This window comes from Bufo gargarizans, chromosome 3 (genome assembly GCF_014858855.1).
Source record: "Bufo gargarizans isolate SCDJY-AF-19 chromosome 3, ASM1485885v1, whole genome shotgun sequence".
NCBI lineage: Eukaryota > Metazoa > Chordata > Amphibia > Anura > Bufonidae > Bufo > Bufo gargarizans.
Window position 1 is genome coordinate 259,343,120 of NC_058082.1, and position 6,000 is coordinate 259,349,119.

General features: G+C 39.7%; 1 protein-coding gene across 8 annotated transcripts in view; it reads left to right on the plus strand.

The window, feature by feature from the left end:
* The window catches only part of KSR1 (kinase suppressor of ras 1), a 145,303-nt gene that overhangs the window by 114,016 nt on the left and 25,287 nt on the right, over nt 1-6,000 (plus strand). The window lies entirely within an intron of this gene.

Genomic DNA, 6,000 nt, shown 5'->3' on the forward strand with positions numbered 1-6,000 from the left:
GAGGAATCTGGCACTGCTGTAATTTTTGTTATGCTCCTATGATAGTGCTGATGTGAACATAGCCTAAATATTTTCAACCCTTTTTTTGATGTTTCAAAAGCGTTTTATTAGCATTACACTAAATTGAGTCAGCGCATATAGCGAAAGAGACCTCACGCAGGAGCCAAAACGTAATGAAAAATATTGTGCAATAAGCGTTGAAAAGAGAAAAAATACAAGAATAACAAATCCAAGATAAACCAAAAGAAAAACCATCAACAACAACAGTGGGTCCAAAATATGTTTGATGTATAGATCAGGAAAGTGAAATTGGGGACAAGGCTAGAGAGAGGAGACCAAACGCCTACCATGAAAACACCGTCCATCACCCTAAATCACAATGCCAAATGATGAGAGGAGGATATTCAAGGAGTACAAACACGATTAGAATGTTCCATCCTATCATCACGTATGGTGGCTAGTTTTTTGTATATTGCCTTTCTATCAATTCTGGCTTTAAACGCCGCTACAGACAAGGTGGGAGTTTTCCAGCTAGTCGCTATGTGTATATGGTACGCAAGGAGGAAGTACTGCCCCGAATTGAAAGGAGCATATCTTATGCCCAGAGGCCTATCACCTAGACAGACAGTTGGAACCATATGAAAAGTGGTGTCCAAAAAATGTTCTCCCAGAAAGTGTTAACAGTGGGTCATACCCACCAAATGTGATACATAGATTCTGTAGCATTACAATCTCAAAAACATAAGGATATATTCTATGGAGATGCTCACGCACATAATATATGCGATGGAGCACTTTAAGCGAGGCTTCTATGAGAATGATTTGCCAACTGCCCCTACTCACTGTCGCAGCAGTTTCGCCACTTTGATAATGGTAACTGGATATGGAGATCCTCCTCCCAGTGGAGCATAAAGGGTAATTTACATTCATTAAAAGGGGAATTCAACAGACTATAGACATAAGAAATAAGGCCCTGTAAGCTCAACCATTTTTATCTGAGACTATGTCAGAAAACAGATGATTATCACAAAGTATGCTGAATATTCTGTTGACCAGCTATTCTAGCTAGGGGAAGCTGTGGCCAGCCACACATTTCCTCTGCAGCAGTACAGGAGAAATGTAGTATTACATAGCTTAATTTCAAATGTATCATAGTTCATTAACCAGGTCGATTGTGTCAATGCAAAATCTGATCTTTTTAGCTGCATTCTGCTTTAGCTGATAGATAGGAGTCCTGAACTGGGAGTTCCTATGCCTTAATAAAATCTTTTGAGACAACCCCTTTAAGACTTCTTATTAAAAAAGGACAATGCTGATACTCCATTTCGGTGCATTTGGCCATTCATATATCATTGTGGCGCTCCTTGTAAAAGTATCATAGTGTTGGTGAGTCATCCCCCTGTATCACTCTTTAGAACATGCCTTCAGTGCACATTCTTGCCTACCTTGAAGGCACATTCACTGCAATAGTAACTTTGGTATTAGTAGAACTAGATCAATATACAAGCATAATCTCTTTAAAATGCTATGTACAGTTGATGATCCATGGATAATATAATTTCCTTAATAAACTAATAGTATCCACTGAGACTAAATTTAGCCTCTGACGTCTTAATGTACACCAATATGTAATCGTTTTATCATGCATATTATTGGCATCCTCAGATATTTAAAGTGTAAATGTCATGTTTTCATCAAAAAAATCTATTTTAGCATATGTTACTGCTGCTGCAGCATTATGCACAAAGCAATCTTTAGTTTCTTCACATACCACAGTTTTCCTTGAGTTTTTCCCTTAGTTATGGCTGTTTTAACCTCTACAATATGAGGATCTTCTCAAGATGGGTCCTCTGCCAGTTCTCTGGGGCCTAAACTGCTTTCCCTCACTCCCCATACACACTTGCTGTAGCCTGCAGCGGCAGAGGCCAGCCAATCAGATTGGATTACTGAGAGACACACCCCCTCACTCTGAAGCCTGATACCGGCATGCAATGCTCCTCTGTGTTCTGTTTATACTAAAGGGAAGACAGAGAAGCCATAGCAATGGTCTTTTAAGGGAGCAGTGGAAAGGGACAGAGGACATTAATGAAAGCTGTTATTATAAGGTAATTACAGATTTTTGACAAACATTGATAGACTAACGCAGGTATACATGCCTAGCTCTAATAAACTTGCAAATAAAAAATATGACAGTTATACTTTAAAGGCTTGTTTTTCGATGCCTAAATACTTTGGTGTAGTGAAGACCTGGTGACACTCTTGTTTCTCGTGCCTCACATTCTGTCAGTCTTTCAGTCATACATGGTCTGCATACAGCTATAACATAGCATGTGTGTGGATTTCGGTAATGCTAAATTCTGCATGTTTCTGAACTTTCCTTTTTGCATGCTACGTGAATAGTTTGTATCCTTCTAATCCAGGTGAACACAGCTTTAGCCAAATAAATTGTTAGCTCCTACCTGCTTGAGATGTAATAAAATCAGTATGTAATTATATTGGCAAATTATCCGTTCCATAACCAAATATTCATTATATCATGCCCACATTTTGTACCTGAACATGACTAGAAATTAGATCATGTATTAGTTGAAATTTGACTTAAAAGTAGAGAAATATTTTTGCCCTTTTGGAAAATGCTCACACCCAATAGAGTGTATTTCCCACAATATAAATCATCCTTCCCATGGGAATCTTTTAATTGGTGAAAATATGAAAAATAGTGGTGGGGGGAATATATTAAGATTTATTTTGCACCATTTTTAGTTTTGCACAATTTTTTATTTTATTTGGGCTGTTAAATGTGCTAAATGTGCTAAAATGCTAAATCTGTGATGTGTTTGTAGAAACGGGTGAAGAGAATATATAACACAACACAATGAGGGAGACATTTATCAAGCCCTTTACACCACTATTATGGCATAAAAAGGCGCAGATTATGTCGCATGCCATGTGTGCACTATAATTTACGACTGTTTGAGCTTCTCTGCGCTCTTCTGAAGTGCGGAGAGAAAAAGGCAGGGCTTTGCGTAGCCCACAGTATCTACTATAACTTTTGACAGACAGTGGCGAAGTTATAGCTGAAGTCTGCGCCACCCTGCGCATCTCACTCAAGTGCAGGGAGATCAAGACTGGCATATGGATTCACCAGTCTTGATCAATGTCCCTCGATGCATGACAAAAATCCTTTTTCTAGTCCTAGAGATGAGCGGATCAATTCATACGCATCAATTCATTCATCTGAATGAATTCTCTGTCTGTGAGGGTCTGTTCCTTTACAGCAAATTCATTGGCGTGAATTCGTAAGCCTATCATCAGCATATGCACTAATACTTGCAGTAAGGGCACATGCGCAAGATTATCAATTTTCCGTCAGAGGGAGCATCTAGAGCTGTGGGCACGCTCCCTCACAAGTGTAAATTAGTTCAGATGAACGAGTCGATTAACCCATCACCAATCTGCTACTAAACTAGTACATGGATTGCAGGATAAAACTTACCAGGAAAGGTTAAAAGACCTTAATATGTATAGCTTGGAAGAAAGACGAGACAGAGGGGATATGATAGAAACTTTTAAATACATAAAGGGAATCAACTCGGTAACGGAGGAGAGCATATTTAAAAGAAGAAAAACTACCACAAGAGGACACAGTTTTAAATTAGAGGGGCAAAGGTTTAAAAGTAATATCAGGAAGTCTTACTTTACTGAGAGAGTAGTGGATGCATGGAATAGCCTTCCTGCAGAAGTGGTAGCTGCAAATACAGTGGAGGAGTTTAAGCATGCATGGGATAGGCATAAGGCTATCCTTCATATAAGATAGAGCCAGGGACTATTCATAGGATTCAGATATATTGGGCAGACTAGATGGGCCAAATGGTTCTTATCTGCCGACACCTTCTATGTTTCTATGTATAAGTGCCTGTGCATTGTTATTTATTTACCATCCAATATTCTGGGTCATATTTAAAGTAAGGCAACATCTTGGTTAACTTTTTCTATGTAAACCTTTCTTTTTTTTCCTATTCCTGTTTTGTAGAAAGTACTGCAGGTATAATTAGAAACTGTTTAAAAGGGTTGCTGTGTACAGATCCTCATGCTGATAATACATCTAATGGTACGATTTGAGTACTACACATCTACTGTACCATTCCTAGCACATGCAATGCCTGGACTTTTGCTAGATGAAAAAGAAGCTGAGACTGTGTGCTCCATATCTCTGAACTGCATCAGTTTTTTGGATTTTTGGCTGATGATCTAATTTAATCAGGAGCAGCACAACAGTTCCCCACCACTTTCTGTCAGGTTAAAGGGGTTTTCCAGCCTATTTTGAGTGATGGCCTATCCTCAGGATAGGCAATAGCTAGCTGATCAGTGGTGTCGGCACACCTGCTGAACAGCTGTTGTGTGTAGCTCCATCACTAAAAGTCAGAGCTGGACCTGCAGAACACCATCAACATTGCAGCACTGCTCCCATTGAATTCATTGGGAGCAGCGCTGCAGGGAAAAGCGCTGTCCAATACAATGTTGATGGTGTAGTTCTGGCGCCTAATTCTGGCGATAGAGCTACACCTGAACAGCTGATTGGCAGAGGTGCAGGGTGATCAGCTAGTGGAACCTGTCGCCATGAAAATGCAAAGCAATCTTCAAGCAGCATGTTATATGGGTTTGTAGGAAAAGATTAAATATAACTTGGAAATTATACATTTATATTCCTGCTCATTCTGAGCTTTGAAGTCAATGAGACGGTCCTATCAGTGATTGACAGCCTTCCCTCTATGATTGTGTATACAGAGATAACTAAATTCCAGAAGAAAAATAACCCCTAAAAACACAGTTTTAATGGTATACGTTAAAAAAGATCCTAAATGAACCTTCAATCAAAGACAAAAAAATTACATACAAGGTATGTGACTAATATATTACATCCAGAGTCTTGATAATACAATTGGGGTATGGGAATGAATTATCATTTAGGATTTTTTTTTAACATATACCATGTTTTTAGGGGTTATCTTTCTGCTGGAATTTAGACATATACTGTTCAATACCCCATTATATTTATATCAATTGATTTAGCTGGAATTCTGAATACAGAGATAGCTGTCAATCACTGACTGAAGACAAGGATTCGGTCCTATCAGTGACTGACAGCCTTCCCTCTATGATTGTATATACAGAGGTAGCTGTCAATCACTGACTGAAGACAAGGATTCGGTCCTATCAGTGACTGACAGCCTTCCCTCTATGACTGTGTATACAGAGATAGCTGTCAGTCACTGACTGAAGACAAGGATTCGGTCCTATCAGTGACTGACAGCCTTCCCTCTATGACTGTGTATACAGAGATAGCTGTCAATCACTGACTGAAGACAAGGATTCGGTCCTATCAGTGACTGACAGCCTTCCCTCTATGACTGTGTATACAGAGATAGCTGTCAATCACTGACTGAAGACAACAATTCGGTCCTATCAGTGATGACAGCCTTCCCTCTATGACTGTGTATACAGAGATAGCTGTCAATCACTGACTGAAGACAAGGATTCGGTCCTATCAGTGACTGACAGCCTTCCCTCTATGACTGTGTATACAGAGATAGCTGTCACTCACTGACTGAAGACAAGGATTCGGTCCTATCAGTGATGACAGCCTTCCCTATATGACTATGTATACAGAGATAGCTGTCACTCACTGACTGAAGACAAGGATTCGGTCCTATCAGTGACTGACAGCCTTCCCTCTATGACTGTGTATACAGAGATAGCTGTCAATCACTGACTGAAGACAACAATTCGGTCCTATCAGTGATGACAGCCTTCCCTCTATGACTGTGTATACAGAGATAGCTGTCAATCACTGACTGAAGACAAGGATTCGGTCCTATCAGTGACTGACAGCCTTCCCTCTATGACTGTGTATACAGAGATAGCTGTCAATCACTGACTGAAGACAACAATTCGGTCCTATCAGTGATGACAGCCTTCCCTCTATGATTGTGTATACAG